The sequence below is a fragment of the Alosa pseudoharengus genome, unplaced genomic scaffold, assembly GCF_046254945.1.
Source record: "Alosa pseudoharengus isolate Yale_2024_CS ecotype anadromous, Long Island Sound unplaced genomic scaffold, YU_APseudo_1.1 YU_APseudo_1.1_scf_141, whole genome shotgun sequence".
Lineage (NCBI taxonomy): Eukaryota > Metazoa > Chordata > Actinopteri > Clupeiformes > Clupeidae > Alosa > Alosa pseudoharengus.
The window spans coordinates 60,957-73,871 of record NW_027468611.1 but is presented as its reverse complement, the minus strand read 5'-3'; the positions used below and the strand labels follow the sequence as shown (position 1 = coordinate 73,871).

Genomic DNA, 12,915 nt, shown 5'->3' with positions numbered 1-12,915 from the left:
CTTATGATGTCTTCAACTAGAGTTTGACTTGTCAAAAGTAATCGAGGTGACCTTTTTTTCACAATGTTTCCATAGTGTAGTGGTTATCACGTTCGCCTCACACGCGAAAGGTCCCCAGTTCGAAACTGGGTGGAAACAATTTCTTATTTGGAAGGATCTTGCATTGATCTGAATTACTGCATCTCAAAATGTCTTCTACTAGAATTTGACTTGCCAAAAGTCATGGAGGTGACTTCTTCCTTCAGGATGTTTCCATAGTGTAGTGGTTATCACGTTCGCTTTACACGCGAAAGGTCCCCAGTTCGAAACTGGGTGGAAACAGATTCTTATTTGGAGGGATCTTGCAATGATCTGAAGTACTGCATCTCAAAAAGTCTTTTACTAGAATTTGACTTGCCAAATGTCACAGAGGTGACTTCTTCCTTCAAGTTGTTTCCATAGTGTAGTGGTTATCACGTTCGCCTCACACGCGAAAGGTCCCCAGTTCGAAACTGGGTGGAAACAAATTCTTATTCGGAAGCATCTTGCATTGATCTGAATTACTGCATCTCAAAATGTCTTCTACTAGAATTTGACTTGCCAAAAGTCACGGAGGTGACTTCTTCCTTCAGGATGTTTCCATAGTGTAGTGGTTATCACGTTCGCCTAACACGCGAAAGGTCCCCAGTTCGAAACTGGGTGGAAACAGATTCTTATTTGGAGGGATCTTGCAATGATCTGAAGTACTACATCTCAAAAAGTCTTTTACTAGAATTTGACTTGCCAAAAGTCACGGAGGTGACTTCTTCCTTCAAGTTGTTTCCATAGTGTAGTGGTTATCACGTTCGCCTCACATGCGAAAGGTCCCCAGTTCGAAACTGGGTGGAAACAAATTCTTATTTGGAAGGATCTTGCATTGATCTGAATTACTGCATCTCAAAATGTCTTCTACTAGAATTTGACTTGCCAAAAGTCACGGAGGTGACTTCTTCCTTCAGGATGTTTCCATAGTGTAGTGGTTATCACGTTCGCCTCACACGCGAAAGGTCCCCAGTTCGAAACTGGGTGGAAACAAATTCTTATTCGGAAGGATCGATCTGAATTACTGCATCTCAAAATGTCTTCTACTAGAATTTGACTTGCCAAATGTCACAGAGGTGACTTCTTCCTTCAGGGTGTTTCCATAGTGTAGTGGTTATCACGTTCGCCTCACACGCGAAAGGTCCCCAGTTCGAAACTGGGTGGAAACAATTTCTTATTTGAAAGGATCTTGCATTGATCTGAATTACTGCATCTCAAAATGTCTTCTACTAGAATTTGACTTGCCAAAAGTCATGGAGGTGACTTGTTCCTTCAGGATGTTTCCATAGTGTAGTGGTTATCACGTTCGCCTAACACGCGAAAGGTCCCCAGTTCGAAACTGGGTGGACAGATTCTTATTTGGAAGGATCTTGCATTTAGCTTAATATTTCTATCTTATGATGTCTTCAACTAGAGTTTGACTTGTCAAAAGTAATCGAGGTGACCTTTTTTTCAGGATGTTTCCATAGTGTAGTGGTTATCACGTTCGCCTCACACGCGAAAGGTCCCCAGTTCGAAACTGGGTGGAAACAATTTCTTATTTGAAAGGATCTTGCATTGATCTGAATTACTGCATCTCAAAATGTCTTCTACTAGAATTTGACTTGCCAAAAGTCATGGAGGTGACTTCTTCCTTCAGGATGTTTCCATAGTGTAGTGGTTATCACGTTCGCCTAACACGCGAAAGGTCCCCAGTTCGAAACTGGGTGGAAACAGATTCTTATTTGGAAGGATCGATCTGAAGTACTGCATCTCAAAAAGTCTTTTACTAGAATTTGACTTGCCAAATGTCACAGAGGTGACTTCTTCCTTCAAGTTGTTTCCATAGTGTAGTGGTTATCACGTTCGCCTCACACGCGAAAGGTCCCCAGTTCGAAACTGGGTGGAAACAAATTCTTATTTGGAAGGATCTTGCATTGATCTGAATTACTGCATCTCAAAATGTCTTCTACTAGAATTTGACTTGCCAAAAGTCACGGAGGTGACTTCTTCCTTCAGGATGTTTCCATAGTGTAGTGGTTATCACGTTCGCCTCACACGCGAAAGGTCCCCAGTTCGAAACTGGGTGGAAACAAATTCTTATTCGGAAGGATCTTGCATTGATCTGAATTACTGCATCTCAAAATGTCTTCTACTAGAATTTGACTTGCCAAAAGTCACGGAGGTGACTTCTTCCTTCAGGATGTTTCCATAGTGTAGTGGTTATCACGTTCGCCTAACACGCGAAAGGTCCCCAGTTCGAAACTGGGTGGAAACAATTTCTTATTTGGAAGGATCTTGCATTGATCTGAATTACTGCATCTCAAAATGTCTTCTACTAGAATTTGACTTGCCAAATGTCACAGAGGTGACTTCTTACTTCAGGGTGTTTCCATAGTGTAGTGGTTATCACGTTCGCCTCACACGCGAAAGGTCCCCAGTTCGAAACTGGGTGGAAACAATTTCTTATTTGAAAGGATCTTGCATTGATCTGAATTACTGCATCTCAAAATGTCTTCTACTAGAATTTGACTTGCCAAAAGTCATGGAGGTGACTTCTTCCTTCAGGATGTTTCCATAGTGTAGTGGTTATCACGTTCGCCTAACACGCGAAAGGTCCCCAGTTCGAAACTGGGTGGACAGATTCTTATTTGGAAGGATCTTGCATTTAGCTTAATATTTCTATCTTATGATGTCTTCAACTAGAGTTTGACTTGTCAAAAGTAATCGAGGTGACCTTTTTTTCAGGATGTTTCCATAGTGTAGTGGTTATCACGTTCGCCTCACACGCGAAAGGTCCCCAGTTCGAAACTGGGTGGAAACAAATTCTTATTTGGAAGGATCTTGCATTGATCTGAATTACTGCATCTCAAAATGTCTTCTACTAGAATTTGACTTGCCAAAAGTCACGGAGGTGACTTCTTCCTTCAGGCTGTTTCCATAGTGTAGTGGTTATCACGTTCGCCTCACACGCGAAAGGTCCCCAGTTCGAAACTGGGTGGAAACAAATTCTTATTTGGAAGGATCTTGCATTGATCTGAATTACTGCATCTCAAAATGTCTTCTACTAGAATTTGACTTGCCAAAAGTCACGGAGGTGACTTCTTCCTTCAGGATGTTTCCATAGTGTAGTGGTTATCACGTTCGCCTAACACGCGAAAGGTCCCCAGTTCGAAACTGGGTGGAAACAATTTCTTATTTGGAAGGATCTTGCATTGATCTGAATTACTGCATCTCAAAATGTCTTCTACTAGAATTTGACTTGCCAAAAGTCATGGAGGTGACTTCTTCCTTCAGGATGTTTCCATAGTGTAGTGGTTATCACGTTCGCTTTACACGTGAAAGGTCCCCAGTTCGAAACTGGGTGGAAACAGATTCTTATTTGGAGGGATCTTGCATTTAGCTTAATATTTCTATCTTATGATGTCTTCAACTAGAGTTTGACTTGTCAAAAGTAATCGAGGTGACCTTTTTTTCAGGATGTTTCCATAGTGTAGTGGTTATCATGTTCGCCTCACACGCGAAAGGTCCCCAGTTCGAAACTGGGTGGAAACAATTTCTTATTTGAAAGGATCTTGCATTGATCTGAATTACTGCATCTCAAAATGTCTTCTACTAGAATTTGACTTGCCAAAAGTCACGGAGGTGACTTCTTCCTTCAGGATGTTTCCATAGTGTAGTGGTTATCACGTTCGCCTAACACGCGAAAGGTCCCCAGTTCGAAACTGGGTGGAAACAGATTCTTATTTGGAAGGATCTTGCATTTAGCTTAATATTTCTATCTTATGATGTCTTCAACTAGAGTTTGACTTGTCAAAAGTAATCGAGGTGACCTTTTTTTCACAATGTTTCCATAGTGTAGTGGTTATCACGTTCGCCTCACACGCGAAAGGTCCCCAGTTCGAAACTGGGTGGAAACAATTTCTTATTTGGAAGGATCTTGCATTGATCTGAATTACTGCATCTCAAAATGTCTTCTACTAGAATTTGACTTGCCAAAAGTCATGGAGGTGACTTCTTCCTTCAGGATGTTTCCATAGTGTAGTGGTTATCACGTTCGCTTTACACGCGAAAGGTCCCCAGTTCGAAACTGGGTGGAAACAGATTCTTATTTGGAGGGATCTTGCAATGATCTGAAGTACTGCATCTCAAAAAGTCTTTTACTAGAATTTGACTTGCCAAATGTCACAGAGGTGACTTCTTCCTTCAAGTTGTTTCCATAGTGTAGTGGTTATCACGTTCGCCTCACACGCGAAAGGTCCCCAGTTCGAAACTGGGTGGAAACAAATTCTTATTCGGAAGGATCTTGCATTGATCTGAATTACTGCATCTCAAAATGTCTTCTACTAGAATTTGACTTGCCAAAAGTCACGGAGGTGACTTCTTCCTTCAGGCTGTTTCCATAGTGTAGTGGTTATCACGTTCGCCTCACACGCGAAAGGTCCCCAGTTCGAAACTGGGTGGAAACAAATTCTTATTTGGAAGGATCTTGCATTGATCTGAATTACTGCATCTCAAAATGTCTTCTACTAGAATTTGACTTGCCAAAAGTCACGGAGGTGACTTCTTCCTTCAGGATGTTTCCATAGTGTAGTGGTTATCACGTTCGCCTAACACGCGAAAGGTCCCCAGTTCGAAACTGGGTGGAAACAAATTCTTATTTGGAAGGATCGATCTGAATTACTGCATCTCAAAATGTCTTCTACTAGAATTTGACTTGCCAAAAGTCATGGAGGTGACTTCTTCCTTCAGGATGTTTCCATAGTGTAGTGGTTATCACGTTCGCTTTACACGTGAAAGGTCCCCAGTTCGAAACTGGGTGGAAACAGATTCTTATTTGGAGGGATCTTGCATTTAGCTTAATATTTCTATCTTATGATGTCTTCAACTAGAGTTTGACTTGTCAAAAGTAATCGAGGTGACCTTTTTTTCAGGATGTTTCCATAGTGTAGTGGTTATCATGTTCGCCTCACACGCGAAAGGTCCCCAGTTCGAAACTGGGTGGAAACAATTTCTTATTTGAAAGGATCTTGCATTGATCTGAATTACTGCATCTCAAAATGTCTTCTACTAGAATTTGACTTGCCAAAAGTCATGGAGGTGACTTCTTCCTTCAGGATGTTTCCATAGTGTAGTGGTTATCACGTTCGCCTAACACGCGAAAGGTCCCCAGTTCGAAACTGGGTGGAAACAGATTCTTATTTGGAAGGATCTTGCATTTAGCTTAATATTTCTATCTTATGATGTCTTCAACTAGAGTTTGACTTGTCAAAAGTAATCGAGGTGACCTTTTTTTCACAATGTTTCCATAGTGTAGTGGTTATCACGTTCGCCTCACACGCGAAAGGTCCCCAGTTCGAAACTGGGTGGAAACAATTTCTTATTTGGAAGGATCTTGCATTGATCTGAATTACTGCATCTCAAAATGTCTTCTACTAGAATTTGACTTGCCAAATGTCACAGAGGTGACTTCTTCCTTCAGGGTGTTTCCATAGTGTAGTGGTTATCACGTTCGCCTAACACGCGAAAGGTCCCCAGTTCGAAACTGGGTGGAAACAGATTCTTATTTGGAGGGATCTTGCAATGATCTGAAGTACTGCATCTCAAAAAGTCTTTTACTAGAATTTGACTTGCCAAATGTCACAGAGGTGACTTCTTCCTTCAAGTTGTTTCCATAGTGTAGTGGTTATCACGTTCGCCTCACACGCGAAAGGTCCCCAGTTCGAAACTGGGTGGAAACAAATTCTTATTTGGAAGGATCTTGCATTGATCTGAATTACTGCATCTCAAAATGTCTTCTACTAGAATTTGACTTGCCAAAAGTCACGGAGGTGACTTCTTCCTTCAGGATGTTTCCATAGTGTAGTGGTTATCACGTTCGCCTCACACGCGAAAGGTCCCCAGTTCGAAACTGGGTGGAAACAAATTCTTATTCGGAAGGATCTTGCATTGATCTGAATTACTGCATCTCAAAATGTCTTCTACTAGAATTTGACTTGCCAAAAGTCACGGAGGTGACTTCTTCCTTCAGGATGTTTCCATAGTGTAGTGGTTATCACGTTCGCCTAACACGCGAAAGGTCCCCAGTTCGAAACTGGGTGGAAACAATTTCTTATTTGGAAGGATCTTGCATTGATCTGAATTACTGCATCTCAAAATGTCTTCTACTAGAATTTGACTTGCCAAATGTCACAGAGGTGACTTCTTACTTCAGGGTGTTTCCATAGTGTAGTGGTTATCATGTTCGCCTCACACGCGAAAGGTCCCCAGTTCGAAACTGGGTGGAAACAATTTCTTATTTGAAAGGATCTTGCATTGATCTGAATTACTGCATCTCAAAATGTCTTCTACTAGAATTTGACTTGCCAAAAGTCATGGAGGTGACTTCTTCCTTCAGGATGTTTCCATAGTGTAGTGGTTATCACGTTCGCCTAACACGCGAAAGGTCCCCAGTTCGAAACTGGGTGGACAGATTCTTATTTGGAAGGATCTTGCATTTAGCTTAATATTTCTATCTTATGATGTCTTCAACTAGAGTTTGACTTGTCAAAAGTAATCGAGGTGACCTTTTTTTCAGGATGTTTCCATAGTGTAGTGGTTATCACGTTCGCCTCACACGCGAAAGGTCCCCAGTTCGAAACTGGGTGGAAACAATTTCTTATTTGGAAGGATCGATCTGAATTACTGCATCTCAAAATGTCTTCTACTAGAATTTGACTTGCCAAAAGTCACGGAGGTGACTTCTTCCTTCAGGCTGTTTCCATAGTGTAGTGGTTATCAAGTTCGCCTCACACGCGAAAGGTCCCCAGTTCGAAACTGGGTGGAAACAAATTCTTATTTGGAAGGATCTTGCATTGATCTGAATTACTGCATCTCAAAATGTCTTCTACTAGAATTTGACTTGCCAAAAGTCACGGAGGTGACTTCTTCCTTCAGGATGTTTCCATAGTGTAGTGGTTATCACGTTCGCCTAACACGCGAAAGGTCCCCAGTTCGAAACTGGGTGGAAACAATTTCTTATTTGGAAGGATCTTGCATTGATCTGAATTACTGCATCTCAAAATGTCTTCTACTAGAATTTGACTTGCCAAAAGTCATGGAGGTGACTTCTTCCTTCAGGATGTTTCCATAGTGTAGTGGTTATCACGTTCGCTTTACACGTGAAAGGTCCCCAGTTCGAAACTGGGTGGAAACAGATTCTTATTTGGAGGGATCTTGCATTTAGCTTAATATTTCTATCTTATGATGTCTTCAACTAGAGTTTGACTTGTCAAAAGTAATCGAGGTGACCTTTTTTTCAGGATGTTTCCATAGTGTAGTGGTTATCATGTTCGCCTCACACGCGAAAGGTCCCCAGTTCGAAACTGGGTGGAAACAATTTCTTATTTGAAAGGATCTTGCATTGATCTGAATTACTGCATCTCAAAATGTCTTCTACTAGAATTTGACTTGCCAAAAGTCACGGAGGTGACTTCTTCCTTCAGGATGTTTCCATAGTGTAGTGGTTATCACGTTCGCCTAACACGCGAAAGGTCCCCAGTTCGAAACTGGGTGGAAACAGATTCTTATTTGGAAGGATCTTGCATTTAGCTTAATATTTCTATCTTATGATGTCTTCAACTAGAGTTTGACTTGTCAAAAGTAATCGAGGTGACCTTTTTTTCACAATGTTTCCATAGTGTAGTGGTTATCACGTTCGCCTCACACGCGAAAGGTCCCCAGTTCGAAACTGGGTGGAAACAATTTCTTATTTGGAAGGATCTTGCATTGATCTGAATTACTGCATCTCAAAATGTCTTCTACTAGAATTTGACTTGCCAAAAGTCATGGAGGTGACTTCTTCCTTCAGGATGTTTCCATAGTGTAGTGGTTATCACGTTCGCTTTACACGCGAAAGGTCCCCAGTTCGAAACTGGGTGGAAACAGATTCTTATTTGGAGGGATCTTGCAATGATCTGAAGTACTGCATCTCAAAAAGTCTTTTACTAGAATTTGACTTGCCAAATGTCACAGAGGTGACTTCTTCCTTCAAGTTGTTTCCATAGTGTAGTGGTTATCACGTTCGCCTCACACGCGAAAGGTCCCCAGTTCGAAACTGGGTGGAAACAAATTCTTATTCGGAAGGATCTTGCATTGATCTGAATTACTGCATCTCAAAATGTCTTCTACTAGAATTTGACTTGCCAAAAGTCACGGAGGTGACTTCTTCCTTCAGGATGTTTCCATAGTGTAGTGGTTATCACGTTCGCCTAACACACGAAAGGTCCCCAGTTCGAAACTGGGTGGAAACAATTTCTTATTTGGAAGGATCTTGCATTGATCTGAATTACTGCATCTCAAAATGTCTTCTACTAGAATTTGACTTGCCAAATGTCACAGAGGTGACTTCTTCCTTCAGGGTGTTTCCATAGTGTAGTGGTTATCACGTTCGCCTCACACGCGAAAGGTCCCCAGTTCGAAACTGGGTGGAAACAATTTCTTATTTGAAAGGATCTTGCATTGATCTGAATTACTGCATCTCAAAATGTCTTCTACTAGAATTTGACTTGCCAAAAGTCATGGAGGTGACTTCTTCCTTCAGGATGTTTCCATAGTGTAGTGGTTATCACGTTCGCCTAACACGCGAAAGGTCCCCAGTTCGAAACTGGGTGGACAGATTCTTATTTGGAAGGATCTTGCATTTAGCTTAATATTTCTATCTTATGATGTCTTCAACTAGAGTTTGACTTGTCAAAAGTAATCGAGGTGACCTTTTTTTCAGGATGTTTCCATAGTGTAGTGGTTATCACGTTCGCCTCACACGCGAAAGGTCCCCAGTTCGAAACTGGGTGGAAACAAATTCTTATTTGGAAGGATCTTGCATTGATCTGAATTACTGCATCTCAAAATGTCTTCTACTAGAATTTGACTTGCCAAAAGTCACGGAGGTGACTTCTTCCTTCAGGATGTTTCCATAGTGTAGTGGTTATGACGTTCGCCTCACACGCGAAAGGTCACCAGTTCGAAACTGGGTGGAAACAAATTCTTATTTGGAAGGATCTTGCATTGATCTGAATTACTGCATCTCAAAATGTCTTCTACTAGAATTTGACTTGCCAAAAGTCACGGAGGTGACTTCTTCCTTCAGGATGTTTCCATAGTGTAGTGGTTATCACGTTCGCCTAACACGCGAAAGGTCCCCAGTTCGAAACTGGGTGGAAACAATTTCTTATTTGGAAGGATCTTGCATTGATCTGAATTACTGCATCTCAAAATGTCTTCTACTAGAATTTGACTTGCCAAAAGTCATGGAGGTGACTTCTTCCTTCAGGATGTTTCCATAGTGTAGTGGTTATCACGTTCGCTTTACACGCGAAAGGTCCCCAGTTCGAAACTGGGTGGAAACAGATTCTTATTTGGAGGGATCTTGCAATGATCTGAAGTACTGCATCTCAAAAAGTCTTTTACTAGAATTTGACTTGCCAAATGTCACAGAGGTGACTTCTTCCTTCAAGTTGTTTCCATAGTGTAGTGGTTATCACGTTCGCCTCACACGCGAAAGGTCCCCAGTTCGAAACTGGGTGGAAACAAATTCTTATTTGGAAGGATCTTGCATTGATCTGAATTACTGCATCTCAAAATGTCTTCTACTAGAATTTGACTTGCCAAAAGTCACGGAGGTGACTTCTTCCTTCAGGATGTTTCCATAGTGTAGTGGTTATCACGTTCGCCTCACACGCGAAAGGTCCCCAGTTCGAAACTGGGTGGAAACAAATTCTTATTCGGAAGGATCTTGCATTGATCTGAATTACTGCATCTCAAAATGTCTTCTACTAGAATTTGACTTGCCAAAAGTCACGGAGGTGACTTCTTCCTTCAGGATGTTTCCATAGTGTAGTGGTTATCACGTTCGCCTAACACGCGAAAGGTCCCCAGTTCGAAACTGGGTGGAAACAATATCTTATTTGGAAGGATCTTGCATTGATCTGAATTACTGCATCTCAAAATGTCTTCTACTAGAATTTGACTTGCCAAATGTCACAGAGGTGACTTCTTCCTTCAGGGTGTTTCCATAGTGTAGTGGTTATCACGTTCGCCTCACACGCGAAAGGTCCCCAGTTCGAAACTGGGTGGAAACAATTTCTTATTTGAAAGGATCTTGCATTGATCTGAATTACTGCATCTCAAAATGTCTTCTACTAGAATTTGACTTGCCAAAAGTCATGGAGGTGACTTGTTCCTTCAGGATGTTTCCATAGTGTAGTGGTTATCACGTTCGCTTAACACGCGAAAGGTCCCCAGTTCGAAACTGCGTGGACAGATTCTTATTTGGAAGGATCTTGCATTTAGCTTAATATTTCTATCTTATGATGTCTTCAACTAGAGTTTGACTTGTCAAAAGTAATCGAGGTGACCTTTTTTTCAGGATGTTTCCATAGTGTAGTGGTTATCACGTTCGCCTCACACGCGAAAGGTCCCCAGTTCGAAACTGGGTGGAAACAAATTCTTATTTGGAAGGATCTTGCATTGATCTGAATTACTGCATCTCAAAATGTCTTCTACTAGAATTTGACTTGCCAAAAGTCACGGAGGTGACTTCTTCCTTCAGGATGTTTCCATAGTGTAGTGGTTATGACGTTCGCCTCACACGCGAAAGGTCACCAGTTCGAAACTGGGTGGAAACAAATTCTTATTTGGAAGGATCTTGCATTGATCTGAATTACTGCATCTCAAAATGTCTTCTACTAGAATTTGACTTGCCAAAAGTCACGGAGGTGACTTCTTCCTTCAGGATGTTTCCATAGTGTAGTGGTTATCACGTTCGCCTAACACGCGAAAGGTCCCCAGTTCGAAACTGGGTGGAAACAATTTCTTATTTGGAAGGATCTTGCATTGATCTGAATTACTGCATCTCAAAATGTCTTCTACTAGAATTTGACTTGCCAAAAGTCATGGAGGTGACTTCTTCCTTCAGGATGTTTCCATAGTGTAGTGGTTATCACGTTCGCTTTACACGCGAAAGGTCCCCAGTTCGAAACTGGGTGGAAACAGATTCTTATTTGGAGGGATCTTGCAATGATCTGAAGTACTGCATCTCAAAAAGTCTTTTACTAGAATTTGACTTGCCAAATGTCACAGAGGTGACTTCTTCCTTCAAGTTGTTTCCATAGTGTAGTGGTTATCACGTTCGCCTCACACGCGAAAGGTCCCCAGTTCGAAACTGGGTGGAAACAAATTCTTATTTGGAAGGATCTTGCATTGATCTGAATTACTGCATCTCAAAATGTCTTCTACTAGAATTTGACTTGCCAAAAGTCACGGAGGTGACTTCTTCCTTCAGGATGTTTCCATAGTGTAGTGGTTATCACGTTCGCCTCACACGCGAAAGGTCCCCAGTTCGAAACTGGGTGGAAACAAATTCTTATTCGGAAGGATCTTGCATTGATCTGAATTACTGCATCTCAAAATGTCTTCTACTAGAATTTGACTTGCCAAAAGTCACGGAGGTGACTTCTTCCTTCAGGATGTTTCCATAGTGTAGTGGTTATCACGTTCGCCTAACACGCGAAAGGTCCCCAGTTCGAAACTGGGTGGAAACAATATCTTATTTGGAAGGATCTTGCATTGATCTGAATTACTGCATCTCAAAATGTCTTCTACTAGAATTTGACTTGCAAAATGTCACAGAGGTGACTTCTTCCTTCAGGGTGTTTCCATAGTGTAGTGGTTATCACGTTCGCCTCACACGCGAAAGGTCCCCAGTTCGAAACTGGGTGGAAACAATTTCTTATTTGAAAGGATCTTGCATTGATCTGAATTACTGCATCTCAAAATGTCTTCTACTAGAATTTGACTTGCCAAAAGTCATGGAGGTGACTTGTTCCTTCAGGATGTTTCCATAGTGTAGTGGTTATCACGTTCGCTTAACACGCGAAAGGTCCCCAGTTCGAAACTGCGTGGACAGATTCTTATTTGGAAGGATCTTGCATTTAGCTTAATATTTCTATCTTATGATGTCTTCAACTAGAGTTTGACTTGTCAAAAGTAATCGAGGTGACCTTTTTTTCAGGATGTTTCCATAGTGTAGTGGTTATCACGTTCGCCTCACACGCGAAAGGTCCCCAGTTCGAAACTGGGTGGAAACAAATTCTTATTTGGAAGGATCTTGCATTGATCTGAATTACTGCATCTCAAAATGTCTTCTACTAGAATTTGACTTGCCAAAAGTCACGGAGGTGACTTCTTCCTTCAGGATGTTTCCATAGTGTAGTGGTTATGACGTTCGCCTCACACGAGAAAGGTCCCCAGTTCGAAACTGGGTGGAAACAAATTCTTATTTGGAAGGATCTTGCATTGATCTGAATTACTGCATCTCAAAATGTCTTCTACTAGAATTTGACTTGCCAAAAGTCACGGAGGTGACTTCTTCCTTCAGGATGTTTCCATAGTGTAGTGGTTATCACGTTCGCCTAACACGCGAAAGGTCCCCAGTTCGAAACTGGGTGGAAACAATTTCTTATTTGGAAGGATCTTGCATTGATCTGAATTACTGCATCTCAAAATGTCTTCTACTAGAATTTGACTTGCCAAAAGTCATGGAGGTGACTTCTTCCTTCAGGATGTTTCCATAGTGTAGTGGTTATCACGTTCGCTTTACACGTGAAAGGTCCCCAGTTCGAAACTGGGTGGAAACAGATTCTTATTTGGAGGGATCTTGCAATGATCTGAAGTACTGCATCTCAAAAAGTCTTTTACTAGAATTTGACTTGCCAAATGTCACAGAGGTGACTTCTTCCTTCAAGTTGTTTCCATAGTGTAGTGGTTATCACGTTCGCCTCACACGCGAAAGGTCCCCAGTTCGAAACTGGGTGGAAACAAATTCTTATTTGGAAGGAT

The 12,915-nt window shown here is 41.6% G+C and overlaps 69 non-coding genes across 69 annotated transcripts; all 69 read left to right on the top strand.

Annotated features, from left to right (window-relative positions):
* The first annotated feature begins 65 nt into the window (after positions 1 to 65).
* Positions 66 to 138, top strand: trnav-cac (transfer RNA valine (anticodon CAC)). Its single transcript has one exon. It is a non-coding gene; the product is annotated as a tRNA-Val (tRNA).
* Positions 139 to 248: 110 nt separating this feature from the next.
* Positions 249 to 321, top strand: trnav-uac (transfer RNA valine (anticodon UAC)). Its single transcript has one exon. It is a non-coding gene; the product is annotated as a tRNA-Val (tRNA).
* A 110-nt stretch (positions 322 to 431) lies between these two features.
* trnav-cac (transfer RNA valine (anticodon CAC)) lies at positions 432 to 504 on the top strand. The gene has a single exon. It is a non-coding gene; the product is annotated as a tRNA-Val (tRNA).
* Positions 505 to 614: 110 nt separating this feature from the next.
* Positions 615 to 687, top strand: trnav-aac (transfer RNA valine (anticodon AAC)). Its single transcript has one exon. It is a non-coding gene; the product is annotated as a tRNA-Val (tRNA).
* A 110-nt stretch (positions 688 to 797) lies between these two features.
* Positions 798 to 870, top strand: trnav-cac (transfer RNA valine (anticodon CAC)). Its single transcript has one exon. It is a non-coding gene; the product is annotated as a tRNA-Val (tRNA).
* Positions 871 to 980: 110 nt separating this feature from the next.
* Positions 981 to 1,053, top strand: trnav-cac (transfer RNA valine (anticodon CAC)). Its single transcript has one exon. It is a non-coding gene; the product is annotated as a tRNA-Val (tRNA).
* Positions 1,054 to 1,156: 103 nt separating this feature from the next.
* Positions 1,157 to 1,229, top strand: trnav-cac (transfer RNA valine (anticodon CAC)). The gene has a single exon. It is a non-coding gene; the product is annotated as a tRNA-Val (tRNA).
* A 108-nt stretch (positions 1,230 to 1,337) lies between these two features.
* On the top strand, positions 1,338 to 1,412 carry trnav-aac (transfer RNA valine (anticodon AAC)). Its single transcript has one exon. It is a non-coding gene; the product is annotated as a tRNA-Val (tRNA).
* A 107-nt stretch (positions 1,413 to 1,519) lies between these two features.
* On the top strand, positions 1,520 to 1,592 carry trnav-cac (transfer RNA valine (anticodon CAC)). Its single transcript has one exon. It is a non-coding gene; the product is annotated as a tRNA-Val (tRNA).
* Positions 1,593 to 1,702: 110 nt separating this feature from the next.
* Positions 1,703 to 1,775, top strand: trnav-aac (transfer RNA valine (anticodon AAC)). The gene has a single exon. It is a non-coding gene; the product is annotated as a tRNA-Val (tRNA).
* Positions 1,776 to 1,878: 103 nt separating this feature from the next.
* On the top strand, positions 1,879 to 1,951 carry trnav-cac (transfer RNA valine (anticodon CAC)). Its single transcript has one exon. It is a non-coding gene; the product is annotated as a tRNA-Val (tRNA).
* A 110-nt stretch (positions 1,952 to 2,061) lies between these two features.
* trnav-cac (transfer RNA valine (anticodon CAC)) lies at positions 2,062 to 2,134 on the top strand. The gene has a single exon. It is a non-coding gene; the product is annotated as a tRNA-Val (tRNA).
* A 110-nt stretch (positions 2,135 to 2,244) lies between these two features.
* Positions 2,245 to 2,317, top strand: trnav-aac (transfer RNA valine (anticodon AAC)). The gene has a single exon. It is a non-coding gene; the product is annotated as a tRNA-Val (tRNA).
* Positions 2,318 to 2,427: 110 nt separating this feature from the next.
* On the top strand, positions 2,428 to 2,500 carry trnav-cac (transfer RNA valine (anticodon CAC)). The gene has a single exon. It is a non-coding gene; the product is annotated as a tRNA-Val (tRNA).
* Positions 2,501 to 2,608: 108 nt separating this feature from the next.
* Positions 2,609 to 2,683, top strand: trnav-aac (transfer RNA valine (anticodon AAC)). Its single transcript has one exon. It is a non-coding gene; the product is annotated as a tRNA-Val (tRNA).
* A 107-nt stretch (positions 2,684 to 2,790) lies between these two features.
* trnav-cac (transfer RNA valine (anticodon CAC)) lies at positions 2,791 to 2,863 on the top strand. Its single transcript has one exon. It is a non-coding gene; the product is annotated as a tRNA-Val (tRNA).
* A 110-nt stretch (positions 2,864 to 2,973) lies between these two features.
* Positions 2,974 to 3,046, top strand: trnav-cac (transfer RNA valine (anticodon CAC)). The gene has a single exon. It is a non-coding gene; the product is annotated as a tRNA-Val (tRNA).
* A 110-nt stretch (positions 3,047 to 3,156) lies between these two features.
* trnav-aac (transfer RNA valine (anticodon AAC)) lies at positions 3,157 to 3,229 on the top strand. The gene has a single exon. It is a non-coding gene; the product is annotated as a tRNA-Val (tRNA).
* Positions 3,230 to 3,339: 110 nt separating this feature from the next.
* trnav-uac (transfer RNA valine (anticodon UAC)) lies at positions 3,340 to 3,412 on the top strand. Its single transcript has one exon. It is a non-coding gene; the product is annotated as a tRNA-Val (tRNA).
* A 109-nt stretch (positions 3,413 to 3,521) lies between these two features.
* trnav-cac (transfer RNA valine (anticodon CAC)) lies at positions 3,522 to 3,594 on the top strand. The gene has a single exon. It is a non-coding gene; the product is annotated as a tRNA-Val (tRNA).
* A 110-nt stretch (positions 3,595 to 3,704) lies between these two features.
* Positions 3,705 to 3,777, top strand: trnav-aac (transfer RNA valine (anticodon AAC)). The gene has a single exon. It is a non-coding gene; the product is annotated as a tRNA-Val (tRNA).
* A 109-nt stretch (positions 3,778 to 3,886) lies between these two features.
* trnav-cac (transfer RNA valine (anticodon CAC)) lies at positions 3,887 to 3,959 on the top strand. The gene has a single exon. It is a non-coding gene; the product is annotated as a tRNA-Val (tRNA).
* A 110-nt stretch (positions 3,960 to 4,069) lies between these two features.
* trnav-uac (transfer RNA valine (anticodon UAC)) lies at positions 4,070 to 4,142 on the top strand. The gene has a single exon. It is a non-coding gene; the product is annotated as a tRNA-Val (tRNA).
* Positions 4,143 to 4,252: 110 nt separating this feature from the next.
* trnav-cac (transfer RNA valine (anticodon CAC)) lies at positions 4,253 to 4,325 on the top strand. The gene has a single exon. It is a non-coding gene; the product is annotated as a tRNA-Val (tRNA).
* A 110-nt stretch (positions 4,326 to 4,435) lies between these two features.
* trnav-cac (transfer RNA valine (anticodon CAC)) lies at positions 4,436 to 4,508 on the top strand. Its single transcript has one exon. It is a non-coding gene; the product is annotated as a tRNA-Val (tRNA).
* A 110-nt stretch (positions 4,509 to 4,618) lies between these two features.
* Positions 4,619 to 4,691, top strand: trnav-aac (transfer RNA valine (anticodon AAC)). The gene has a single exon. It is a non-coding gene; the product is annotated as a tRNA-Val (tRNA).
* A 103-nt stretch (positions 4,692 to 4,794) lies between these two features.
* On the top strand, positions 4,795 to 4,867 carry trnav-uac (transfer RNA valine (anticodon UAC)). The gene has a single exon. It is a non-coding gene; the product is annotated as a tRNA-Val (tRNA).
* Positions 4,868 to 4,976: 109 nt separating this feature from the next.
* On the top strand, positions 4,977 to 5,049 carry trnav-cac (transfer RNA valine (anticodon CAC)). The gene has a single exon. It is a non-coding gene; the product is annotated as a tRNA-Val (tRNA).
* Positions 5,050 to 5,159: 110 nt separating this feature from the next.
* Positions 5,160 to 5,232, top strand: trnav-aac (transfer RNA valine (anticodon AAC)). The gene has a single exon. It is a non-coding gene; the product is annotated as a tRNA-Val (tRNA).
* Positions 5,233 to 5,341: 109 nt separating this feature from the next.
* Positions 5,342 to 5,414, top strand: trnav-cac (transfer RNA valine (anticodon CAC)). Its single transcript has one exon. It is a non-coding gene; the product is annotated as a tRNA-Val (tRNA).
* A 110-nt stretch (positions 5,415 to 5,524) lies between these two features.
* Positions 5,525 to 5,597, top strand: trnav-aac (transfer RNA valine (anticodon AAC)). Its single transcript has one exon. It is a non-coding gene; the product is annotated as a tRNA-Val (tRNA).
* Positions 5,598 to 5,707: 110 nt separating this feature from the next.
* Positions 5,708 to 5,780, top strand: trnav-cac (transfer RNA valine (anticodon CAC)). Its single transcript has one exon. It is a non-coding gene; the product is annotated as a tRNA-Val (tRNA).
* A 110-nt stretch (positions 5,781 to 5,890) lies between these two features.
* Positions 5,891 to 5,963, top strand: trnav-cac (transfer RNA valine (anticodon CAC)). The gene has a single exon. It is a non-coding gene; the product is annotated as a tRNA-Val (tRNA).
* A 110-nt stretch (positions 5,964 to 6,073) lies between these two features.
* trnav-aac (transfer RNA valine (anticodon AAC)) lies at positions 6,074 to 6,146 on the top strand. The gene has a single exon. It is a non-coding gene; the product is annotated as a tRNA-Val (tRNA).
* A 110-nt stretch (positions 6,147 to 6,256) lies between these two features.
* trnav-cac (transfer RNA valine (anticodon CAC)) lies at positions 6,257 to 6,329 on the top strand. Its single transcript has one exon. It is a non-coding gene; the product is annotated as a tRNA-Val (tRNA).
* Positions 6,330 to 6,437: 108 nt separating this feature from the next.
* trnav-aac (transfer RNA valine (anticodon AAC)) lies at positions 6,438 to 6,512 on the top strand. Its single transcript has one exon. It is a non-coding gene; the product is annotated as a tRNA-Val (tRNA).
* Positions 6,513 to 6,619: 107 nt separating this feature from the next.
* trnav-cac (transfer RNA valine (anticodon CAC)) lies at positions 6,620 to 6,692 on the top strand. The gene has a single exon. It is a non-coding gene; the product is annotated as a tRNA-Val (tRNA).
* A 103-nt stretch (positions 6,693 to 6,795) lies between these two features.
* trnav-cac (transfer RNA valine (anticodon CAC)) lies at positions 6,796 to 6,868 on the top strand. The gene has a single exon. It is a non-coding gene; the product is annotated as a tRNA-Val (tRNA).
* Positions 6,869 to 6,978: 110 nt separating this feature from the next.
* On the top strand, positions 6,979 to 7,051 carry trnav-aac (transfer RNA valine (anticodon AAC)). The gene has a single exon. It is a non-coding gene; the product is annotated as a tRNA-Val (tRNA).
* Positions 7,052 to 7,161: 110 nt separating this feature from the next.
* On the top strand, positions 7,162 to 7,234 carry trnav-uac (transfer RNA valine (anticodon UAC)). Its single transcript has one exon. It is a non-coding gene; the product is annotated as a tRNA-Val (tRNA).
* A 109-nt stretch (positions 7,235 to 7,343) lies between these two features.
* trnav-cac (transfer RNA valine (anticodon CAC)) lies at positions 7,344 to 7,416 on the top strand. Its single transcript has one exon. It is a non-coding gene; the product is annotated as a tRNA-Val (tRNA).
* A 110-nt stretch (positions 7,417 to 7,526) lies between these two features.
* trnav-aac (transfer RNA valine (anticodon AAC)) lies at positions 7,527 to 7,599 on the top strand. The gene has a single exon. It is a non-coding gene; the product is annotated as a tRNA-Val (tRNA).
* A 109-nt stretch (positions 7,600 to 7,708) lies between these two features.
* Positions 7,709 to 7,781, top strand: trnav-cac (transfer RNA valine (anticodon CAC)). The gene has a single exon. It is a non-coding gene; the product is annotated as a tRNA-Val (tRNA).
* Positions 7,782 to 7,891: 110 nt separating this feature from the next.
* Positions 7,892 to 7,964, top strand: trnav-uac (transfer RNA valine (anticodon UAC)). The gene has a single exon. It is a non-coding gene; the product is annotated as a tRNA-Val (tRNA).
* Positions 7,965 to 8,074: 110 nt separating this feature from the next.
* On the top strand, positions 8,075 to 8,147 carry trnav-cac (transfer RNA valine (anticodon CAC)). The gene has a single exon. It is a non-coding gene; the product is annotated as a tRNA-Val (tRNA).
* Positions 8,148 to 8,257: 110 nt separating this feature from the next.
* trnav-aac (transfer RNA valine (anticodon AAC)) lies at positions 8,258 to 8,330 on the top strand. The gene has a single exon. It is a non-coding gene; the product is annotated as a tRNA-Val (tRNA).
* Positions 8,331 to 8,440: 110 nt separating this feature from the next.
* Positions 8,441 to 8,513, top strand: trnav-cac (transfer RNA valine (anticodon CAC)). Its single transcript has one exon. It is a non-coding gene; the product is annotated as a tRNA-Val (tRNA).
* A 108-nt stretch (positions 8,514 to 8,621) lies between these two features.
* On the top strand, positions 8,622 to 8,696 carry trnav-aac (transfer RNA valine (anticodon AAC)). Its single transcript has one exon. It is a non-coding gene; the product is annotated as a tRNA-Val (tRNA).
* A 107-nt stretch (positions 8,697 to 8,803) lies between these two features.
* Positions 8,804 to 8,876, top strand: trnav-cac (transfer RNA valine (anticodon CAC)). The gene has a single exon. It is a non-coding gene; the product is annotated as a tRNA-Val (tRNA).
* A 110-nt stretch (positions 8,877 to 8,986) lies between these two features.
* On the top strand, positions 8,987 to 9,059 carry trnav-cac (transfer RNA valine (anticodon CAC)). The gene has a single exon. It is a non-coding gene; the product is annotated as a tRNA-Val (tRNA).
* A 110-nt stretch (positions 9,060 to 9,169) lies between these two features.
* trnav-aac (transfer RNA valine (anticodon AAC)) lies at positions 9,170 to 9,242 on the top strand. Its single transcript has one exon. It is a non-coding gene; the product is annotated as a tRNA-Val (tRNA).
* A 110-nt stretch (positions 9,243 to 9,352) lies between these two features.
* On the top strand, positions 9,353 to 9,425 carry trnav-uac (transfer RNA valine (anticodon UAC)). Its single transcript has one exon. It is a non-coding gene; the product is annotated as a tRNA-Val (tRNA).
* Positions 9,426 to 9,535: 110 nt separating this feature from the next.
* Positions 9,536 to 9,608, top strand: trnav-cac (transfer RNA valine (anticodon CAC)). The gene has a single exon. It is a non-coding gene; the product is annotated as a tRNA-Val (tRNA).
* A 110-nt stretch (positions 9,609 to 9,718) lies between these two features.
* On the top strand, positions 9,719 to 9,791 carry trnav-cac (transfer RNA valine (anticodon CAC)). Its single transcript has one exon. It is a non-coding gene; the product is annotated as a tRNA-Val (tRNA).
* A 110-nt stretch (positions 9,792 to 9,901) lies between these two features.
* On the top strand, positions 9,902 to 9,974 carry trnav-aac (transfer RNA valine (anticodon AAC)). The gene has a single exon. It is a non-coding gene; the product is annotated as a tRNA-Val (tRNA).
* A 110-nt stretch (positions 9,975 to 10,084) lies between these two features.
* On the top strand, positions 10,085 to 10,157 carry trnav-cac (transfer RNA valine (anticodon CAC)). Its single transcript has one exon. It is a non-coding gene; the product is annotated as a tRNA-Val (tRNA).
* Positions 10,158 to 10,447: 290 nt separating this feature from the next.
* Positions 10,448 to 10,520, top strand: trnav-cac (transfer RNA valine (anticodon CAC)). Its single transcript has one exon. It is a non-coding gene; the product is annotated as a tRNA-Val (tRNA).
* A 110-nt stretch (positions 10,521 to 10,630) lies between these two features.
* On the top strand, positions 10,631 to 10,703 carry trnav-cac (transfer RNA valine (anticodon CAC)). The gene has a single exon. It is a non-coding gene; the product is annotated as a tRNA-Val (tRNA).
* A 110-nt stretch (positions 10,704 to 10,813) lies between these two features.
* On the top strand, positions 10,814 to 10,886 carry trnav-aac (transfer RNA valine (anticodon AAC)). The gene has a single exon. It is a non-coding gene; the product is annotated as a tRNA-Val (tRNA).
* Positions 10,887 to 10,996: 110 nt separating this feature from the next.
* On the top strand, positions 10,997 to 11,069 carry trnav-uac (transfer RNA valine (anticodon UAC)). The gene has a single exon. It is a non-coding gene; the product is annotated as a tRNA-Val (tRNA).
* A 110-nt stretch (positions 11,070 to 11,179) lies between these two features.
* trnav-cac (transfer RNA valine (anticodon CAC)) lies at positions 11,180 to 11,252 on the top strand. The gene has a single exon. It is a non-coding gene; the product is annotated as a tRNA-Val (tRNA).
* A 110-nt stretch (positions 11,253 to 11,362) lies between these two features.
* On the top strand, positions 11,363 to 11,435 carry trnav-cac (transfer RNA valine (anticodon CAC)). The gene has a single exon. It is a non-coding gene; the product is annotated as a tRNA-Val (tRNA).
* Positions 11,436 to 11,545: 110 nt separating this feature from the next.
* trnav-aac (transfer RNA valine (anticodon AAC)) lies at positions 11,546 to 11,618 on the top strand. The gene has a single exon. It is a non-coding gene; the product is annotated as a tRNA-Val (tRNA).
* A 110-nt stretch (positions 11,619 to 11,728) lies between these two features.
* On the top strand, positions 11,729 to 11,801 carry trnav-cac (transfer RNA valine (anticodon CAC)). Its single transcript has one exon. It is a non-coding gene; the product is annotated as a tRNA-Val (tRNA).
* A 290-nt stretch (positions 11,802 to 12,091) lies between these two features.
* Positions 12,092 to 12,164, top strand: trnav-cac (transfer RNA valine (anticodon CAC)). Its single transcript has one exon. It is a non-coding gene; the product is annotated as a tRNA-Val (tRNA).
* A 110-nt stretch (positions 12,165 to 12,274) lies between these two features.
* trnav-cac (transfer RNA valine (anticodon CAC)) lies at positions 12,275 to 12,347 on the top strand. The gene has a single exon. It is a non-coding gene; the product is annotated as a tRNA-Val (tRNA).
* Positions 12,348 to 12,457: 110 nt separating this feature from the next.
* trnav-aac (transfer RNA valine (anticodon AAC)) lies at positions 12,458 to 12,530 on the top strand. Its single transcript has one exon. It is a non-coding gene; the product is annotated as a tRNA-Val (tRNA).
* Positions 12,531 to 12,640: 110 nt separating this feature from the next.
* trnav-uac (transfer RNA valine (anticodon UAC)) lies at positions 12,641 to 12,713 on the top strand. The gene has a single exon. It is a non-coding gene; the product is annotated as a tRNA-Val (tRNA).
* Positions 12,714 to 12,823: 110 nt separating this feature from the next.
* Positions 12,824 to 12,896, top strand: trnav-cac (transfer RNA valine (anticodon CAC)). The gene has a single exon. It is a non-coding gene; the product is annotated as a tRNA-Val (tRNA).
* The last annotated feature ends 19 nt before the right edge of the window (positions 12,897 to 12,915 follow it).